Genomic DNA, 20,908 nt, shown 5'->3' on the forward strand with positions numbered 1-20,908 from the left:
GTCTGCCTTACTTAAAAAAACTACTTTATGTAGAAATTTTACATCTATATTCATATGTGAATATCTGTTTTTATACTGTCCTTATCTGGTTTTAGTATCATTAATATGAACTTTTATTAAAATGAGCAGGACAGATTTTACTCAATTTTTTCTGTGAAAGTTTCTATAAGAATTATTTGCTCCTGTAGAATTTGGGAGAACTCACTTATAAGCTCATGTAAACATGGGCTTTTTAAAGGAAGAATGTCTTTGATTGCCTTTTCATTTATTTGGATGGTATTGGTATCTTTGTCTACTTTTTTCTTTTTCTTTTTTTTTAACATCTTTATTGGAGTATAATTGCTTTACAATGGTCTGTTAGTTTCTGCTTTATAACAAAGTGAATCAGTTATACATATACATATGTTCCCATATCTCTTCCCTCTTGCGTCTCCCTACCTCCCACCCTCCCTATCCCACCCCTCTAGGTGGTCACAAAGCACCGAGCTGATCTCCCTGTGCTATGCAGCTGCTTCCCACTAGCTATCTATTTTACGTTTGGTAGTGTATATATGTCCATGCCACTCTCTCACTTTGTCACAGCTTACCCTTCCCCATCCCTGTATCCTCAAGTCCATCTCTAGTAGGTCTGTGTCTTTATTCCCATCTTACCCCTAGGTTCTTCATGACCTTTTTTTTTTTTCTTCTTAGATTCCATATATATGTGTGAGCATATGGTATTTGTTTTTCTCTCTCTGACTTACTTCACTCTGTATGACAGAATCTAGGTCCATCCACCTCACTACAAATAACTCAATTTCATTTCCTTTTATGGCTGCCACTATGGAGAACAGTATGGAGGTTCCTTAAAAAACTAAAAGTAGAATTACCATACGACCCAGCAATCCCACTATGGGCATATACCCTGAGAAAACCATAATTCAAAAAGAGTCATGTACCAAAATGTTCATTGCAGCTCTTTTTACAATAGTCAGGACATGGAAGCAACCTAAGTGTCCACCAACAGATGAATAGATAAAGAAGATGTGGCACATATACACAATGGAATATTACTCTACTTTTTTCTTGTGCTAATTTTGGCATTTTATATTTTTGCCAATTTTTGTCTATTTTTTGATGTTTTTAATTTGCTCATGTAGATCTTTATAAAAATTTTTAAAACTCTCAATTATGTCATAGTATATTATTTTTTTAATGTTATCTCTCTTTTCCCCTCTGAACAGTCTTGCTAGAGGTCTACTGTATTAGTATTTGTAAAGAATCAGTGTTTTGTTACTCATTTGTATTGTGTGGGTTTTTTTCCTCCCGTTTTACCTTAGTAATAAATCCCTCAATTTTATGCAGGGCACATAGATGAAAAACTTTATTTCCCAGCCTCTCTGCAGTTAAGTCTGGTCAAATGATTAATTTCTTGCCAATGAGATGTAAGAGGAAATGTGCTACAAAATTTGTATTCTTTCTTTATTGAGTATAAATGTATTACTATGAGCTTATTTATATGTTATTCAAACAGTTTACTTCTTGCTTACTTTTGTCTACTTGAAATCTCAGTTTCTAAAATAGATGTATGACATTCTTCAACTATAATTGTTTATTTCTCCCTGTAATTCTTTCAGTTGTTTATTTATTTTGAGATTATATTTTTGGTGCCTACCTATGTGTGATTATTATCCTTCCTTCTTTCCTCTCTCTCTCTCTTTCTCTCTTTCTCCTTCCTTCTTTCCTCCCTCCCTCCCTTTCTTTCTTTCCCTTCCTTTCTTCCTTCCTTTTTCTACCAGTATGTATATCTATCTTTCTCCTCGTGTTAATTTGCACCTTAAATTCTGTTTTATTCAATATTAAAATCGCTACCCTGTTTTTTGTCTTTGCTCTATTTTTTGTTTCTTATTTTCAACTTTTATGAATTTATTTCTAAAGTATGTATTTGTTCAACAACATATGGACAATGTATGGCAGAATTTTGAAAATTTTCAATATTAGTTATTATCTTATATTAGTTATCCCTATTACATATTTAAATTTTTATTGAAGTTCAATATGCATACAGAAAATGTATATAAAATTTAGAGCTAAACGGATTTTTAAAAAGCATGGCTCATCCCCAACACTGTTTCTCCTTCTAAAAATCTTTGCCTTTTTCCCCGTGTCAAGTCTTGCTGTTTAGTAAGAAGTATCCTGGCAGGAATATTACCCGTGTAGTTAGATCTTTGGGTTTGTGTAGGAAAGGAGATATTCCATTTATATGATGACATTGTTAACACAAAGAAAATTGGTGTTTACACTAAGCTCCTGTGATTCCAGGGCAGGATGTTAGCTGCAAATTGAGAATTTGTAGATAACTTGCAATTTACTTCCTAGGCAGAGAAGCCAAGAAAGATTTTAATTCCTCCTGAGAAAATAAGGTGGAATGTGAGACTCCAAATGTTTGTTAGTGTTCTCTAAGCTTCTTGCATCACCTAAGATGCCCAGATAGCAGACAATCCTTTACTCAAGATTGTTTGCAGTTTTGCTGGTCTTCAAATTTGATAAATGCCAACTTCTGCAACCTTCTAAGATATACGAGCTGAGAATGAAGTTCTTTTTAATAGTGAGGGAAATACTGCATACACCATAGTTTCCTAATTCTCACACAGCATGCAGATGGCCAAGTATGGATGGAATTGGATGCCCAGCCTGAGAAAGATGCTCTGTCCCATACCTCCCTTTGAACTGGGCTCTTAGCAAGCCAGAGCTAGGTTTCTTTGGCCAGGAGCCCCTGAGCCAAGGGGGCTTTGTGTTGTTGAACATGGCGTCCATGGCTTCTCCAAAGTCTCACCAGTGGCTGCCCAGCTCCTTGGCTTCCCTAGGGCATTGGAAAAAATTTGAGAGTGAACGTTGCTTTTCGGTTTTGGTGGTTTCATTATTTCAAGATTGATTACTTTAATAATGAATTTTGCATTAGTACCTTCAAGGTACTTTATCCTTTTTATCATGACCTGGCTATATTTGAGAAAATTTAGAGTCACAGTATTATTCTTGGGTCATCAACAGAACTGCCTACAGCCATATGTATGTTAAGGCATAAATATAATTTTTATAATCAGGAAATAGTATTGAAACAACACCACATATATATTTATTTATGGTAAGATTTATGGATCACATTTATATATAAGATTCCCTGTGGCTCATCCCCAAATGCATACTTTACTCTACCTTATTACTTCTGCTTACCACAGTCCAAGGTTGCACCATTCTTTAATTGAAGAAGATTTTGGACCAGAAGGCTATACCACTGACCATGTTTGCCTACAACCTTTACCTTTTTTCTTTTCCTGGAAACAGGTATCTCCACCAATTTCCTTGTTGAAACTCAAGTGAGATGATGAAAGTAAAGGCACACATTTACTGGTATACACCCTCCTGTCTGCTTACTATTTCATTAAAGACATGGGCCAACTTAGGTTGGTTTCTGTCTTTTGCTTGTCATTCTGATTTTTAATTTTCAATAATTGTGTGGTGAGCATCCTTATATACACATCCTTGTACCTTTGTTCAATTATTTTCTTAAACTATGTTTCTTAAAGTGGGATTAATGGGTCAAAGCTTGAACTTTTAAAGCTGTGAATACTTAGGACTAGAATGGTTGTAAGAATTTAAATTTCTATCAACACAACCATGTTAGTATTCACATTTATTTTAATTACATTTTAATTATGTAGCCTTTAAAAAATATCAAATTCTCCTTAACATATGTGGATTACGAATAAGGAGACTATATAATTATGATCCAGATCTTTTGGCCTCTGTCAAACTTTTGGGAGTGAAAGAGATGCTATTATAATTACACAAAGATAATGGAAATAAACCAGGACTTACCTTGGAAAAACTCAGACTATGATCTTCCTACAAATACCCATGTGCCCAACCGAAATTAAAGTGCTAGAACATTACCACTACTGCCTACCTGTGAATTCCTTCCCTTACGCCTCCCTCCTAAATTTCGTGTTTATCATTCTAATGATTTTTAAAAATATTATTCAGTGAAAAATATATACGTCTTTTCTAGAATTTTTATTGTTTAGTTTTGCTTGTTTCTGTACTTCATGAAAATAACATCATTCTGCTTGTCATCTTTTGCAGTTTGACTTTTCAACACATTATATTTCTGAGGTTTATCCAAGTTGTCTCTGTTGCTATAGTCCATTCATTAATAGTTATATAATATTCCATTGTAAAATTCATCATGAATTATTTATCCATTTTTCTGTTGATGGATTTTGTGGTTCTTTCAAGATCTTTTTTGCTACAACAAATCAGGCTCTATGAATATTTTTTCCTGTGTCTCTCTACCGGTGTAAGAGTATCTCTGGTTATATCTCGAGGAGTAGAATTGTTGGATCACATGATAAACAAATCTTCAACTTTACCGGAGAACAAAAAATTGTTTTCAAAGATGTTATACCATATTTTTTCACAGTCTTAAATTAACTTTAGCATTACCCAAGATTTCCTCCCCTCATCTTCTTTTTTTTTGCGGTACGCGGGCCTCTCACTGTTGTGGCCTCTCCAGTTGTGGAGCACAGGCTCTGGACGTGCAGGCTCAGTGGCCATGGCTCACGGGCCCAGCCGCTCTGCAGCATGTGGGATCTTCCCAGACTGGGGCACGAACCCATGTCCCCTGCATCAGCAGGCGGACTCTCAACCACTGCGCCACCAGGGAAGCCCCATCTTGGCTCTTATCATGCCCTTACTCTTGCATGTAGAGTAATTGCACGTATTCCTTGAAAGCATCATAAGCCCACTTCCTGAGATCTGATTCTGGGTATGGTGCTGCTCCCAGCACCTCTATGTAGACCTCATTCATTTCTCACAAGCAGCCCACAAGGTAGATGTTCTTTTTTTTTTTCTTTTTTCTTTTTTGCAGCACGCGGCCCTCTCACCGTCGCTGCCTCTCCCGTCGCGGAGCACAGGCTCCGGACGCGCAGGCTCAGCGGCCATGGCTCACGGGCCCAGCCGCTCCGCGGCATGTGGGATCCTCCCGGACCGGGGCACGAACCCGTGTCCCCTGCATCGGCAGGCGGACTCTCAACCACTGTGCCACCAGGGAAGCCCATGTTCTTATTACCATAATCATCATTATGCCCATTTCATAGATGAGGAAACTGAGGCACATATCAATAAAGTTGCTTACCAGAGGTCATGGAGCAGGTAAGCGAGAATGGTGGGATTCAAATGGAAGCATTTTGATGCCCAAAGCCTATATTTTTAGCCTGTCAGTCAAGACGAGGAAGTGGTATCGTCATGCAAAAACTAACATGACTTTTCAAACTGTTCTTTCAATTTTTTTATTTCAAAATAATATCAAACCTAAGAAAAGTTGCAAGAATAAGAATAGTGCAAAGAATGTATGATTTGCTGATTTCTTAAACAAATTACCTCATTTGCTTTATCATATATTTTCTCTTTCACTCTCTCTCTCTGAAGATAGGGAGAACATATGATAAAGCAAATGTGGTTATGTCCATTTTGTATTTATAACCTCTATCTATCTATATGTAAATATAGCTATGGTTTTATAAAACAAATGAGGATACCTATTATATATAATAGATATGATATATATGTATATATACATATATACAGAGAGAGAAAGAGAGAGAGAGAGAGAGAGAGAGAGTTTTTTTCCAGATCCATTTGAGATTAAATTATGCACATCATTTTTTTTTAAACCCTAAATACATTAATGTGTATTTTTTAAAGACTGGAGATAATCTCTCACATAACCACAGTCCCAGTACAGTTATCAACTTCAGGATATTTAACATTGACAAATACTTTCACATAATCTATCATAGTGCAATATTTACAGGGGACCCAGCGACATCCTTTGCAGCTTTCACTGCGTCTCAGCCAATGAGCCAGTGGGGAGGATCAGATGTTAGCCATGTCTCTTTAACTTTCTTTGATCTGGAACATTTATACAACTTTTTTTTTTTTTGGTACGTGGGCCTCTCACTGTTGTGGCCTCTCCCGTTGCGGAGCACAGGCTCTGGACGCACAGGCTCAGCGGCCATGGCTCACGGGCCCAGCCGCTCCGCGGCATGTGGGATCTTCCCGGACCGGGGCACGAACCCGCGTCCCCTGCATCGTCAGGCGGACTCTCAACCACTGCACCACCAGGGAAGCCCATGGAACATCTCTACAACTTTTTTTCATTGTTTATGACACTGATGTTTGAGAAACTTCCATCCCCTTTTTTTCATGGAACATTCCTCATTTTGGGGTTTACCTGATATCCTCGTGATCGGATTCCAGGGCTCCCTTCCCCACCCGAAAACTCCGTTAACTGATCTTGTGTCCTCAGGGTTTCACATTGGGAGGCATAGGACAGCTTCCTGAGAAATGCTGATGTACTTCTGACATAATGATGAAAGACTTAAAACCAGGTTTTGGATTATAGTTGTCACAATTCTAAATAAATTATTTGCCACTTAACTACTAACCAATCAATATTTAAAATTTTTGTTAAAATATTGCTCTAAGAAGAGCCATTGAAAATATCTGGTGAAATTTCTAGGCATTTTATTAGAGGTTTGCACCTTCCTTTTTAAAAACCTGCCATATAAAATATTCCTATAGACTGTAATTCCCACCAAAAAGTCAGCCATCTGTCTTTTTAATTCCGTTGGAAAGCACCACTGAAATCTATGTATTATTATAATCATGATAATAAAAAAACATAATATCACTTTAATTTTGTTAAAGTGCCTCAAACATTCTTCACTGAAGGAGCCAGAGTTATTGAAGAGAGCAGAGGCTTCCCCCCGCCCCCTTAATTTGTAACGAAAAGATGGCAGAGGCCGGGGTAAAGAGAATTAAATTTGTTTTTATATTACAAGTCAAAGTCATCACTTTATTCCTTGGCTCTTACTTCCTGAGATCTTTGTAAAAATCTTTCCTGACAGCTTTTCCCCTGTTCCAGCTTCCTGCCAAGACAATGGTTCAGAATTGTGTGGTGTGTGGATTCCAGTGAGAAAGAATTCCTGCTGTATTACTTCTCTTTGTGTAACAAATTGCAACAAATATAACAAAAGAAACATGCCCTAGGGTCTTTCTCAGAAAGTCAGCAGAGGGTGAAGGAAGGGGCTAGGCCCCGGAAAGGCAAGGAGAAATTTCCTGATAGAGTAAGAATTCTCTTCATGACTTTTACCCATTTTCTAATTCAATTGCTTTGTTTTTTTCTTTTATTACTACAGAATCTTAAGAGTTCTTAATATATTTTGGACTTGAGTTCTTTGTCAAATATGTGATCTGCAAGTAGTTTCCCTCAGCCTCTAGCTTGTCTCTTCATCCTTGTCACAGGGTCTTTCACAGAACAAAGTATTTAATGTTAATTCAGTCTAATTTACTGAGTTGTTTTTCTTTTATGGATCATACTTTTGATAACGTGTCTGAGTTTTCACCAAGCCCTAAGTCTCTAAGATTTTAGCCTACATTTTCTTCTAAAAGTTATATAGCTTTATATTTTGCATTTAAATCTATGATCCATTTTGAATTCATTTGTGAATTTAAGTCAAGGTAATTTTTTTCTTCTTTTTTCTTTCTTTTCCTCCCTTCCCTCCTCCCTCCCTCCCTCCCTTCCTTCCTTCCTCCCTCCCTCCCTCCCTCCCTTCCTTCCTCCCTTCCTCCCTCCCTCCCTTCTTTCCTTCCTTCCTTCCCTCCTTCCTTCCTCCCTCCCTCCCTTCTTTCCTTCCTCCCTCCCTCCCTTCCTTCCTCCCTCCCTCCCTCCCTTCCTTCCTTCCTTCCTTTCTTCCTTCCTTCCTTCCTTCTTACCTGCCTCCCTCCCTCTTTTTCTCTTTCTCTCTTTGTTGCTTTCATTCTCCTATGGATATCCAATTACTCCAGCACCATTGGTTGATACAAAGATTCTCCCTCTATTGAACTGACTTTGCTCACTCATCAAAGACCTGTTGGTCGTACTTGTGTGAACAATTTCTGGGTAATCTTTTCTTCTCCATTGATGTATGTGTCTGTCCCTTTGCCAATACCACACAGTATTGATTTCTGTAGGTATATAGGTTCCACAATGGTAGAGTGATCCTTCCTACTTTATTCTTCCTTTAAAAAAAAAAAATTTAGCAAGTCTAGTTCCTTTACCTTTCCATGTAAATTTTAGAACAATCTTACCTATATCAACCAAAAATCTTGCTGACATTTTGATAGGAATTACATTAAATCTATAGATCAGTTTGAGGGTATTTGATCTGTTATTATGTTGAGTTTTCCATGAAGTCAGTATGTATTTCTGTTTATTAGATGCTTTTTAATTTCTCAGCGTTGTGGAGTTTTTAATATATGAGACCTGTATATGTATTATTAGACTTGCACCTAAGTATTTTTTGAGTGATTATAAATTGTATTGTATTTAAATTTTTCTATGTGTAATTGTTAGTATATAGAAGTATAATTGATTTGTGTATGTTAATCTTTTATCTTGCTCCTTTTATCCTGAACTCACTTATTAGTTCTAGGATTTAATTTTTAGATTTTCCTACATAGACCATAATATCATCTGCAGGGACAGTTTTATTTCTTCCTTCCTGAAAAGTATGCCTTTTATTTCCTTTTCTTGCTTTATTAGATTGGCAGGAACTTCCAGTACTATGTTAAACAGGCATATTCTCTGTCTTAGTGGGAAAATATCTCATTTTTTACCATTAAGTATAATGTTAGCTGTAGGGGTTTTTTGTAGATATTCTTTATGAAGTTGAAATTTCTCTCTGAGAGTTTTTGTCATGAATGTGTGTAGAATTTTGTCAAATGCTTTTCTTGCATCACTTGATATGGTCAGCTGATTTTTCTTCATTGGCTTGTTAATATGTTGGATTACATTGATGGACTTTTGAATATTAAACCAGGCTTGCATCCCTAAATGAACTCCATTTGGTCATGGTGTATAATTCTTCTTTTATCTTGCTGAATTCTACTTGATAATATTCTGAATCTATATTCATGAGGGATACTGGTCTATAGTTTTCTTTTTCACATTAATTTTGTCTGGTTTTAATGTCGCAGTAATGCTGGCTTCAAAAAATTCATTAGGAAGTGTTTCCTATTTTCTGGATGGAATTGTGTAGAATTGGTGTGAATATTTTCTTTAAACATTTGCTAGAATTCTCCCATGAAAACTGGACTTGCAGATTTTGGGGGGGGGGAATTTGTAGATTATGAATTTAATTTCCTTAATAGTTATAGGGCTATTCAAAGTATCTTATTTCATATTCGGTGAGTTGTGATATTTGTACTTTTTGAGGAATTGGTCCATTTTATCTAAGTCATCAGGATTTTATGTGTAGAATTTTTCATGGTATTCTCTTATTAACCTTCTGAGGTCTGCAGGATCTGTATGTTACCCTGTTTCATTTCTGCTATTGGTAATTGATGTATTTTCTCTTTTTTTCCTTTGTCAGTCTTGCTAGAGGTTTGTCAACTTGATTGATCTTTTCAAAGAACCAGAATTTTGTTTCACTGATTTTCTCTATTATTTTTGTTTCAATCTCATTGATTTCTGCTCCTATCTTTATTATTTACTTCCTTCTGCTTGCTCTAGCTTTATTTTGGTTCTCTTCTTCTGGTTTCTTCAAGTGGGATATTAAATTATTGACTTAAGACTTCTTCCCTGTTCTAATGTAAGCATTTTAATGCTATAAATTGCCTTTCATTGCTTTATCTGTGTCCTTCAAATTTTGACAGGCATGTTTTCATTTTCATTTCGTTAATAAAACTTTTATCTCCCTTGGAACTTCCTTTTGGACCCATGAGTTATTTAGAAGTATTGTTAGTTTCCAAGTGTTTGGAAACTTTCCTGTTATCTTTCTATTATTGATTTTTAGTTGAGTCCACTGTGATCAGAGTACACACTCTGTATGATTTAAATTCTTCTAAATTTGTTGAGGTTTGACCCAGACCATAGTCCATCTTGGTACATTGTATATGAGTGCTTGAGAAAATGCATATTCTGCTGGTGTTGAGTCCTGTTCTTTATAGTATGATTGAATTTTTAAATATTATTACTGATTTTCTGTATAGTTGTTCTATCAATTGTTGAGAGAGGGTTGTTGAAGCCTTCAACTATAATTGTGTGTGTCTATTTTTCCTTTCAGTTTTATCTTTTTAAAAAAATTATTATTTTGCAGCTGTTGTTTGACGTATAGGCATTTAGAATTACTGTGTCTATTTGGTAGATTGACTTTTTATCATTATATAATGTAATATCTCTGGCCCTGATAATTTTCTTTGCTCTGAAATTTATCTGATATTAAAGTAACCTCTTCTTCCTTCTTTTTATTAATGTTTGCATGGCATTTCTTTTTCTATCCTTTACTTTCAACCTACCTATATAATATTTGGAGTAAGTGTCTTGTAGACAGCATATAGCTCAGTCATTTTTAAAACTGACTTTGAAAATCTGTTTTTTAATTGGCAAATTTAGGCAATTTACACTTAACATTGTTATTGATATCTTAGAGCTTTCAGTCTGACATTTCATATTTTTATTTCTGATCGTTCTCTGTTTTTCATTTCTCTTTTTCCTACCTTCCAGTGTGTTACTGGAACTTTTTTTAGAATTCCATTTTGATTTGTCTGTAGTGTTTCTGAGTATATTGCTTTTCATAGCATTTTGAGTGGTTGCTCTAGGTATTACATTATAAACATAATGTATCACAATTTACTGGTGTTAACATTTAACAGTTCACATGAAATGTAGAAATTGTGCCTCTGTGTCCCTTTACTCTCTTAAATATTTCTTCTACATATATGGAGAACTGTATCAGGCATGTTATAGTTTTTTAGCTTTAGCTGTTAAACAGTTTAGAAATCTTAGAGGAGAATGAAAACCTGTTTTATTGACACATATTTTAATGAGTTGTGACAGACACCAATAACTCAGCCACACCTGACCTCAGGCCACATGCTGCTTCCAGGGGGAACCCCAAGGCCCTCAGCCAGTTTGCCTTCCTCTCTCTACCTTTCAGGATCTTCTTATGTGAGTTTTTAATATAATATCTAGTGTGTTTTGCTATACTTAGTGAGCAATAGAGAAAAGTAAGCCTATCCCATCTTTCCAGAATGGAAGTCTGAAATGAGTTTTTAAGAACCTGGGGGAATGGGTGACTTGGAGGAATGCTTTTTGGAGAGGGGCTCTGGGCTACCTAACATCTCTCAGACATACATCCCTGATCCTAGAGACTCCTGAAGGGGAGAAATGCCCTGTGAGGTGAAGGGAGGAGGTGCGACCTCAGCAGAGTGTCTGTCTGTGGGGAAATTCCCCTGGTCCTTGCACACTGGGTGGGAGCTACAGCCAAGCAGCTCAGAGCCGGAGATGACCTGGCTGACACACTAATCAGCAGACTTCTTCTTTTATTTTTTAACATCTTTATTGGAGTATAATTGCTTTACAATGGTGTACTAGTTTCTGCTGTACAACAAAGTGAATCAGCTATATGTATACATATATCCCCATATCCCCTCCCTCTTGCATCTCCCTCCCACCCTCCCTATCCCACCCCTCTATGTGGTCACAAAGCACAGAGGTGATCTCCCTGTGCTAAGCAGCTGCTTCACACTAGCTTTTTATTTTACATTTGGTAACAGGTATATGTCAGTGACACTCTCTCACTTCGTCCCAGCTTACCTGTCCCCCTCCCCATGTCCTCAAGTCCATTCTCTCCGTCTGCGTCTTTATTCCTGTCCTGCCCCTAGATCCATCAGAACCATTTTTATTTTTAGATTCCATATATATGTATTAGCATATTGTATTTGTTTTTCTCTTTCTGACTTACTTCACTCTGTATGACAGACTCTAGGTCCATCCACCTCACTACAAATAACTCAATTTCGTTTCTTTTTATGGCTGAGTAATATTCCATTGTATATATGTGCCACATCTTTATCTATTCATCTGTCTATGGACACTTATGTTGCTTCCATGTCCTGGCTATTGTAAATAGTGCTGCAGTGAACATTGTGGTGCATGTCTCTTTTTGAATTATGGTTTTCTCAGGGTATATGCCCAGTAGTGGTATTGCTGGGTCACTCACTCCTAAATTAAACCCCTCGTGCTTCCTCTTTAAAGTCACATAAACATCTCTGTCACACCCAGATCCTCATTTATCCACCAGAATTGCTTGAACTGCTCCTTTTATTAAATTTGATTCCATTAAATAACCGGTTAATGGTTCTCAGTAAGATGAACTGGGCTCACGCTCTCCCTCTTGTCTGAATGAAACAGATGAGCAGCTGGGGAATTTCTGCCTGGAACCTGGCTGCACCCACCCCAGAGGCCTGTGCAAACCCTTGGGCCACATCATCAAAGAGTTGATGTCCAGGAATCGAGGTGAAGGACTGGAGCTGGGCCCATGGGCTATACCACATGGACATCAGGGCTTTCTCTTATGTTAAGGAAACAGTGTTTTTCACCAGACTCTGCTGGGACACAAAATAAGTGAGTCAGGCCCCAACCTGAAGGCGTTGACAGTCTATGGAGAGGACAGTTGTAATGTGGTGGGTTAAGTGCTGAGATGAAGGAACATGGAGGGAAGAGAGGAGGAGCCCTTGATCCAAACTAGGGTATCCAGGAGGGCTTCCTGGAAGAGGAGTTTTGCTGAGAGCAAATTGCTTATGCCTCTGCCTGGCTGATATCCTTCAGCAGCTTCCCACTGCTGCAAGGCCAGACAGGTGTTTATGTTGCCAAAGGGCATCCCTAGCCCTGTCATGTGGCCCATCCCAGGGCTCCTGCTCCCCAACCCCAGGAATATCCATCAACTTCCTGTCCAGTCTCCAGGCCTCCTCAGGTATTGTCTCTGTTGTGTGGGGTGTGTGCCCGCCCTACCCCAGGACCCCAGAGATGCTCTCTCCCAGTTCTAACAGCATTCCTGTTTCCATGTGTGTCTGTCTGGGTCTCATTCCATCCTGCACTGTCACCTCGGTCAGGGCAGGGATCCAGTCTTACAGGCCACCGCTCAGCTCGGGCCCAGTAACTGCACTTGTTTGAGTTGATTAGTGCATGAAGTAGAGGCTCAGATTCCAGGAGCCAGTCTGCAGGAACTGTGAGCAGGGAAGGGTCTGGCTGGCCCAGGAGGGCTGCGGGGAGGGCAGCGCGGGCTGGAGAGGAGTGTGAGGTGAGGCCAGGAGGTGAGCGGAGGAGGGCTGGGTGAGCCTCAGGAGGAAGCTGCTCTTACCCTGAGGGCGCTTTAAGCAGCCCTGGAGGGAGAGTCCCCTGGCCGGTGTAGCAGGCAGGCTGGCGGTAGGGAGACTTCCTAGGAGAGAGAAGACAGGCTGGATGTGTCTAGGGCCTCACCAGCAGGGTCCATGCTGGCTTCTGAGGCCGCATTACAGACTCACGCCAGCTTCCCCACTGGAAGCAGCGTGTCGCCTGAGGTTGGGGAGTGGCCAAGGTGCCATGTCTGTCACAGCTTGTGCCACAGAAGACAGTGTTGGACGGGCAGGCCTGCAACTGTGAGACAACAGCCTGGGACAGCTAAGCTAACCCAGGGAAAGCTCTGCAGAAGCTCAGAGAGGGTCCATGAGTCAACCTTGCGGTATGAAGAACAGAGCCCCTTCCTACAGAGCTGTAGATGAGCCCTCGTCACTGAGCCACAAGACACGTTGTTAAGAAGCTTTAGTCAACCTGGAGCCACTGTGACCCTATGTGCTGGCCTGAGACTCTACTGAGGAGCCTGGCCAGCCCAGGTTCAAACCCCAGAACACTCCTATTCAGGTGTGTGACCCAACAGGACACGGCACCTGCTGAGGCTTCCCTGTGAAAGGAGAACTGTGGTCCCCAAGAGAGGCCCCTGCCCCTACCTGGCTTTAGAGGGCCCCCATATCACACACACATATCCAAATGCGAGAATTTTTTTTTTTAGTCTTGTCAGAAAGTCTTTGAAAGTTCTGGAACTGGGTCAGCACACGGATATGAGGGAGAGGGACTCGTATGTGTGCTGGGCAGCTGAGAGTGAGGGGACAGGGACCACAGCTTGGCGGGGGGCTGGAAACTAGAGAGCAAGCCAGGGGCTGCTTTTAGTTCAATGACCAAGGGCATTCCTACACAGACCCAGCTCCCAGATAGCTGCACTTCCTCTGTCCACTTGGTGCTCTAGTTTGGGAAGATGTCTTAACACTGTCCAGGAGTTCAGTGGGGAAAGCAAAGCGTTGGTTAGTGGGAGGCCCCTTGGGGTGTCAGACTGAGCCAGGCTCCATCCCAAATCCTGGAGGGTCTGGTCTTTCCAGGAAGCCCAGGCCAAGCCCGACTTCTGCCTGCTCTGTTCAGAAGACCTTGACAGCTCTTGGGGCCATAGGCAGGGCTGAGTTTCCCTCTCCAGGAGGTGACCCCTGGGGAGTAGACTGCAGGGCCTGCCAGGAGGTGGCAGGGGGAAGTGTGTTGGGCCCTGTGTGTAGCTTGATCTCTAACCTTTAAATATTTAGATTTGTGGCATGCCCTGGGTTCTGCAAATGTTGGAAGTGGCCTTTAAAAAGATAATTATGGTGGAGATGCCCAACACAGACCTTGGCGCACAGCAGGGCCCGATGATGGCAGCAGATGGCTCGGTGTTGCCAAGCTCCCCCGGCTCTCATTGGCTGGGTGTGGCTTTCCTCTGCAGCATCATGGCCCCTTCCCCGAGGGTCAGCCCACCTGTCATCCCACAGCCCCACCCCCTGGACACACACCACCTCCGCCAACTCCCAGAGGACTCCTGAGCGAAGCTTCCCAGAGGCTGAAGAGCACAGTACGAATATGCATGAATAATAATAACCCACCACTTAGCGGTTATGAAACGCTTTCCTCTTCCACGATGCTTTACCATCATTAATTAGTTATTCTGCACTGTTTCCAGCCTCCCCTGCTCTCTCTGCAAAGGTGGGCCCTGAGACGCGCTCCTGAAGACAGGCCTTCTCGGGTCCGAAGCGCCTATGTTGACTGGGTGGGCTGGCCCCTAGATGAAATACCACAGCCTTCTAGAGGCAAGAGCAGAGAGCTGGGACCATCTCCTCTCTGACCTGAGCGCCCCCCCAGGGCAGCCTCCTGGTATGCTCTGCCCCTGACTGTCCCTGGTCCCCTGGAAAGCTGAAGATCCCGTGTCAACCGGTGGCTGAGTGCTCGTGGAAGACGGTTCCTGCCCTCACTTCAGTCTGTGCTCCCCACAATCTGTGAGGGGATCCTCGCAGCCACGCTCCGTGTGTGGCCGGGCAGGCTTCCCACGGGCACCCTCGTTGCTGAGAGGCCAGCGAGCTGGGAGCCATGAGGGGTTCCAAGTATCGTTCCTTCCCACCCACCATGGGGGCAGAGGTAAGTTTCATGCCCTCCCCAGGGCCATTCAAAGATGGAGCAAACCCCTCCACTGGTGAGTGTAGAGTTGGCTGGGTGTTCCAGCTGTGGGACCTCTGACCCCAGCCTCCCTGGACATCACCGCCCACCCCACCAGGGCAGCCCCAAGCACCTCTGACTCCCTCGAGGTTTCAGCAGCTCGCCTGCCAGGTGTGATAGCGTTTACATGTCACCCCTCCTGGCCAGCATGGACCTGGGGCTCCATAGGGCTCCTGAGTGCTCCCTTTGGGAGCACTCCCTAGGCCTAGAGCACCCTTGGTTCTACCTTGGGCCGGAGCTGGCTCCCTGCCTCCAGCCCCTCCATTAGCCTGGAAGGGTATTGCTCAGTTTGGCTTCTGTAGCTGAGTGTTTTAATCCCAGTGTGTGAATCTTTAAGAATTAATTAGCAAAGATTGTTCAGGAAAAACAAAGTGGGCATAAGTTTTGATACCGTCTGGTCACCCACCATTATTGTTTTCCTCTTAATTATGAGGTTATTTCTAGAAGCCGGAGTCATTTTCCCTTGTATTTTGTTGCCTTGAGTGGGCTCCTCCATCTTTCCGGTGGCCCTCTGTGGCCTCCTGCTTCCAGCTCCTGCCCAGGGCGGCCATGTCCTGGCTGCCTGTCCCGTCCCCCTCCTCTGGAAAGCCTGGAGAGCCGCAGTTTACCTGTGCCCCCTCGCTGCTCTGACCCACTGAACCAGCTTCTTTATTCCCAAGCCCCTGCACCCCCTTGGGCCTCCTGGCCTTCGCTCACACCTCTTTCTCTGCTGGGACACCTTCCCTACCTGCCTCCATTCCCCTCTCCCCCACCATCTTCACTAGCTCCTACTTGTCCTTTTGTTTTTAACTTAAATAGTGCTCACTCCAGGGGACCTTCTTGACGCCCCCAGGCTGGGTTAGGTGCCCCTTTGTTCCCCCTGGACGCTAACAGCTGTGTGCTTCCGTGTGTTAGCAGGGACCCCCTGCCCAGAATTCCTGACCCACTGCCCATCTTCCAGGAGCCAGGGCCCACTGCAGGCCAGGGCCTGGGCCGTCCTGAGCTAGGGTTGGGAGCGAGTGCGCTGGCTGGGGCTCGGTGTGCTCGCTTGCCTGGATGGGGAGCCATGGAAACCGAGGCGCTATTCCCAAGCTCCCAGGCCCATCGTGGAGCCGTCTTTGCTTTGTTCTCCTGGATCTTCTGATTTCCTTCTGCTTTCCATCTCTCAGACCCGTGCGGCTCTGCAGGTTTGGGTTCTGCCCCAAGTCTAGGTGCTTTCACAGGAAGAGAGGAGCGCCGACAGCTGTGGGAGGGGAGTGGCAACGTCCTGTTGACCTGAAGCTTGGCCGTTGCAGCTTCTTTACTGAGACCGGAAGAGGGTATTGAGGAAACGCAATTTCAAGGTGGTTTCGAGGCTTGTGAGCAGGGAGCCTGATGTTCCTGCAAGTCACAGCCATGTCAGAGGAAGGCTCTAGACCCCAGCGCAAGCCCAGCAGCTGCGGGGAGCAGGGCTGCTGCATAACCCAGGCCAACTCAGAGTCTGGCATCCTGCTCAGGATAGGACTGGGGCCTCCATTCTGTACCTGGGCCTAATTTCCAGCACAAACAGCCCCAGGGTGGGGCAAAAGGGCCAGGTCCACCGACCTTGTTTTCCTGAGAAGCAGACCCATCGTGAGCTCTGAAGAGGGAAGGGGTGGCCAGCACCCACAGCCCCCAAACTAGCCCAATTAGAGAAGCGTGCCCTGGGTTCCACTGGGAACCCAAGATCAGCTTCCATTGCGAGGAGGCTTCGGGACAAACAGGCAAAAGAAAGAGCTGTCTGGGTGAGTCCCTTCTATGTGTCAGGGGCTGAAGTCCCCATTTTCAGGTGAGAAGAGTGAGGCCCAGGCTCAGACCACGGTGTGGAGCATAACTGGGCCAGCCCCTTTCGCTCTTCACTTCCAATCCCCTTTCTAATCCTCCCTCCCAGCGGGATCTGGCTGTGTGGTACTTGGACCCGGGGCCTCAGGTGCATCCACACTGATGGCAGCCACATGCCCCATCTGTGTTGCACACGTGTTCCACGAGTGTCCCTGGTCTCAGAGTCTTAGGAGCAATGCTGTCACTAGATTTGTGTCTCTGTGGCTGAACTTTACTTCCTCCTGAGCCCTGTTATCACCACAAAATTGATTTTATCACTGCAACCCACTTCTGGTTTAACAGTAATTTGGGGGTAACTTTCCCATCAGTTCAAGATTCTCCCCTTTTACCTTCTGCTTGCATCTCCCAGGAGGAGAAACTAAGTTCCAAGGAGTCTCACATGTCATCCTGGTCCTGGGGAGAAACGGCTCGCTTGGGCTATCTGAAGTGTGTCCTTCGTGCCACAGAACACCCTTCGGGGCAAGGGCAAGGGTGTGACAAGATTGCAGGGGGATCCTGAGCTGACAGAGAGGAGGGGACCTCCAGAGGAAGTGGCTTTGTGCTATGTCTTGGAGGATAAGAGCTTTCCATAGGGACAAAAAAGGTATTGCATCAAAACGCAGCATGTGCAAAGGCCCGGGGCGCACAGCCTTGCTTAACTTGCAGATCCCAGTTGGGTTTATTTGAGGCTGTGCTGTGAGCTCCTCGTTCACAGCCAGCACCCTCTGCTCTGTGAAGGACCTGCTACCTAAGTCATTAGGACGCTTCTGATTGCAGGTGATATTTACGTAGCTCAGATAAGACTATAAGATAGAGAAGGTGTTTCCTTATTGAGGGGGCTGAGAATTCAAGAAGAGGTGCTTCAGGCACAGCTGGATCCAGGGGCTCAAAAGCCATCTTGAACGTGGTCTCAGCCTGACCCTTTTCTGTGGAGGCTTCAGTCTCAGCAGGTTCCCTCCACCCCATGGGCCTCCCTCCACCCCTCAGTTACCAATTCCAGAAGGCACTCCTCTTTCTTAATATTTTCCCCGAAGTCCCAGAGTTGAGTCTCACTGGACTGAGTTGGATCACCCCTTGACCAGTCCCTGCTGACAGGAAGAAGTGATACCTGATTCATCAGGGATGGTTCACAGGTCCGTCCTGGAACTGGCCTTGAGGGAATCACAAGGAAGTGGTTCCCCACAGGAAAGCCAAGGTGCTGCCTGCGGCCGGGGGGCCAGGAAAGGTGGGCAGGCAAGTGTGGCAAGGCCAGCCCACACACCCCCGTTCAGACTTTCCTGGAGGCTGAGGTCTGCAGGAAGATGCTGGACATCACCCACGACACTCTGATCCTTTCTTCAGTGTAAATCTTGTCTCCCCGTCACTCTGCAAAAGCTCCTTCATGGGGGACCGGGGTCTCAGGTTGCTCTTGGATCCCCCTGGTCACCAGGGCCACGTGGAGCACAGTGGCAGGTACGTCATTCCTATGTGTGGATTCTGTTAGGGGAGGACGGATGTCTTTCCTGGACATCTGAAACCCCTTCCTCGAGTTGAGGACATTGGAATTTATATGATCTAAACTTAGGAGCCATTCTGCAATATTTAAGTTTCAAGATGAAAATGGCCAGGCATCAATGGACAAACACTTAGGGCAGCCTCTCCCTATTTTTAGGTCGGATACTTATAGAACGACATCTGCGTGCATGCACGCCCACTGCCCCACAACTGGAAACACACAGCCTGATTCTGCCCAAATAAGGGTGTCGAAGAGGGCCAGCTCCCATGGAGGGTGGACCCAACAGGTGTGGACAGCACGGGAGTTCTGAATGGCAGGGATGGGCTCTCAGCGGGTCAGATTCCAACTGAGATTGGGCAGGCCACCCTGCGCCTTCCGCTCGCTCTCTGGAGCAGCCCTGCTGCTGTCTTCCTCTGAAGGCTGCCCCCCCAGTACTCGGGGGGAGGGGGACGGAGGGAGCCTCCAGGCCTCAGGACTGTTCAGCTTGCAGGAGATTCCTTCCTGTTGTGAAACCACTTGCAGAGAGCAGGCTGTGCTCTGCAGGACTGAGGTGGGAGGGGCTGTAGAGAGGGGGGTGGGACACTGGCTGTTTTGCAGGGAGGGGTGGAGTGTCAGGTCTCTGTCAGCAGCATGTCCAAACGGGGCCTGAGATGGAAGGTCGACTCTAGACTCAGAGCCGGAATAGTGGCCTTGTGCCTCTTAGCAAAAGGCACCATCCTCTGGTCAGGGGTAGCCTCAGGTGTGTGGTTTGGTGAGAGCTCCTGGGCCCGATGTGGCACACATGGGGACAATGTGGGTAGAGGCCCTGGAACCTCAGCAGGCCCATCTAGAGGCAATCCCCCTGCTCTCTGCTCTAGGCAGCAGCAAAGGCCATGCCCTAAGACCGTGGCTTCTGCCCTCTGCCCCTGGTTCAGTGTGGACGGTCCTAGCCAGGAGTGCCGGTGGTCAAGCCAGATTTGGGCAGCACTGTGCCTACCACAGCCCTGTGAATCTACCAGTCAGAGGGTCCCTGCCTGCCCCCCAGGACACCAGCCTTGGTACTGCCAGCCCCTGCTCAGCCCCCTTGGACTGTCCCCTGAGTTTGAGAGACTGTCTTCTGGATGCTAAGCTCCCAAATCATGTTTGCACGAGAGAACCCAGAGAATTTCAGCAAAGAAAGTGCGGCGTGGCTTCCTCATGGGTCTCTCACAGACCCGAACGCAGGAGCAGTCAGGAGGCTTCTGGCTGTGCTTGCAGACCAGCCCTGCTAGGGCCATCCATCCTCCAGCTACTTCGCGGCGCCAGGGGAAATCAGCGCTGGGGACTCGTAGGGGTCTACAGCCCAGGAGGGACTCCCCCGGCTGATGACCCTGGCAGGAGGCAGGGGTGTGGGCAGCTGGGCACAAGTGTGCTTCTGACAGATCCTCATCCAGGGGCTCTGAGAGCACAGGGCGGAGCTCGGGAGGAGGGCGGCATGGAGGATTTCCCTCCCCGAGGAGGGGAAAGGCTGCCGCCGAGTGGCTGGCTGGCTGCCTAGCAGGAATTACGAGGAAGGGATGTGGCTGGTGGAGTGCACAGCGTGGCCCACTGCAGCTGTCAGGGCAGCAGCCCCATGGAGGGCACTCACTCAGTCTCTGACCTTGGACCTGAGGCCCGGGAGCCTGTTTGGGGCCAGGGACTAGGGGCAGCCTCCCACCTTGGGGCGGACCCAGGATGGAGTGTGGAGGGAGGTGTCTAAGGGCCCTGACCCTGTTGGGAGTGAGAGTGGGTGCTGAGCTGAGCCTAGGATCCCTGCCAGGGAGGGGCCGAAAGAGCAGGGCGTTCAGGATGATGCATTCGGTCGGTAAGGTTGATGAAAGATGCTGAGCAGCTTGGTGAGGACTGGGGCCTGGCGCTGTCGCTGAGGCCAGGCCACGCTTCTCTGGACGCCAGTTGTTCTGTCTCCCCTTTCCTTCTCAGCCCGCCTGTCAGTGGTCTGGGCTTCTCCGGCAGAGCCTATGTGTGTGTCCCACTGTGTGTGTCCCCATGTCTCCTTGTATCTCTCTGGCTCTCTGACTCTTTCCACCTAGCTTTTTCTGATCTGTGTCCTTTCTTCTTTCTCTGTTCAAGTTTCATCTTGAGCTCATACAAAGTTTTTATGTTGCATAATGGTCAGAGCGATGGTCACCAGGGGAAGACCCCCAAGGGAGGACCCAGGAGACATGTCT

The sequence above is a fragment of the Pseudorca crassidens genome, chromosome 16 (genome assembly GCF_039906515.1).
Source record: "Pseudorca crassidens isolate mPseCra1 chromosome 16, mPseCra1.hap1, whole genome shotgun sequence".
Classification (NCBI taxonomy): domain Eukaryota; kingdom Metazoa; phylum Chordata; class Mammalia; order Artiodactyla; family Delphinidae; genus Pseudorca; species Pseudorca crassidens.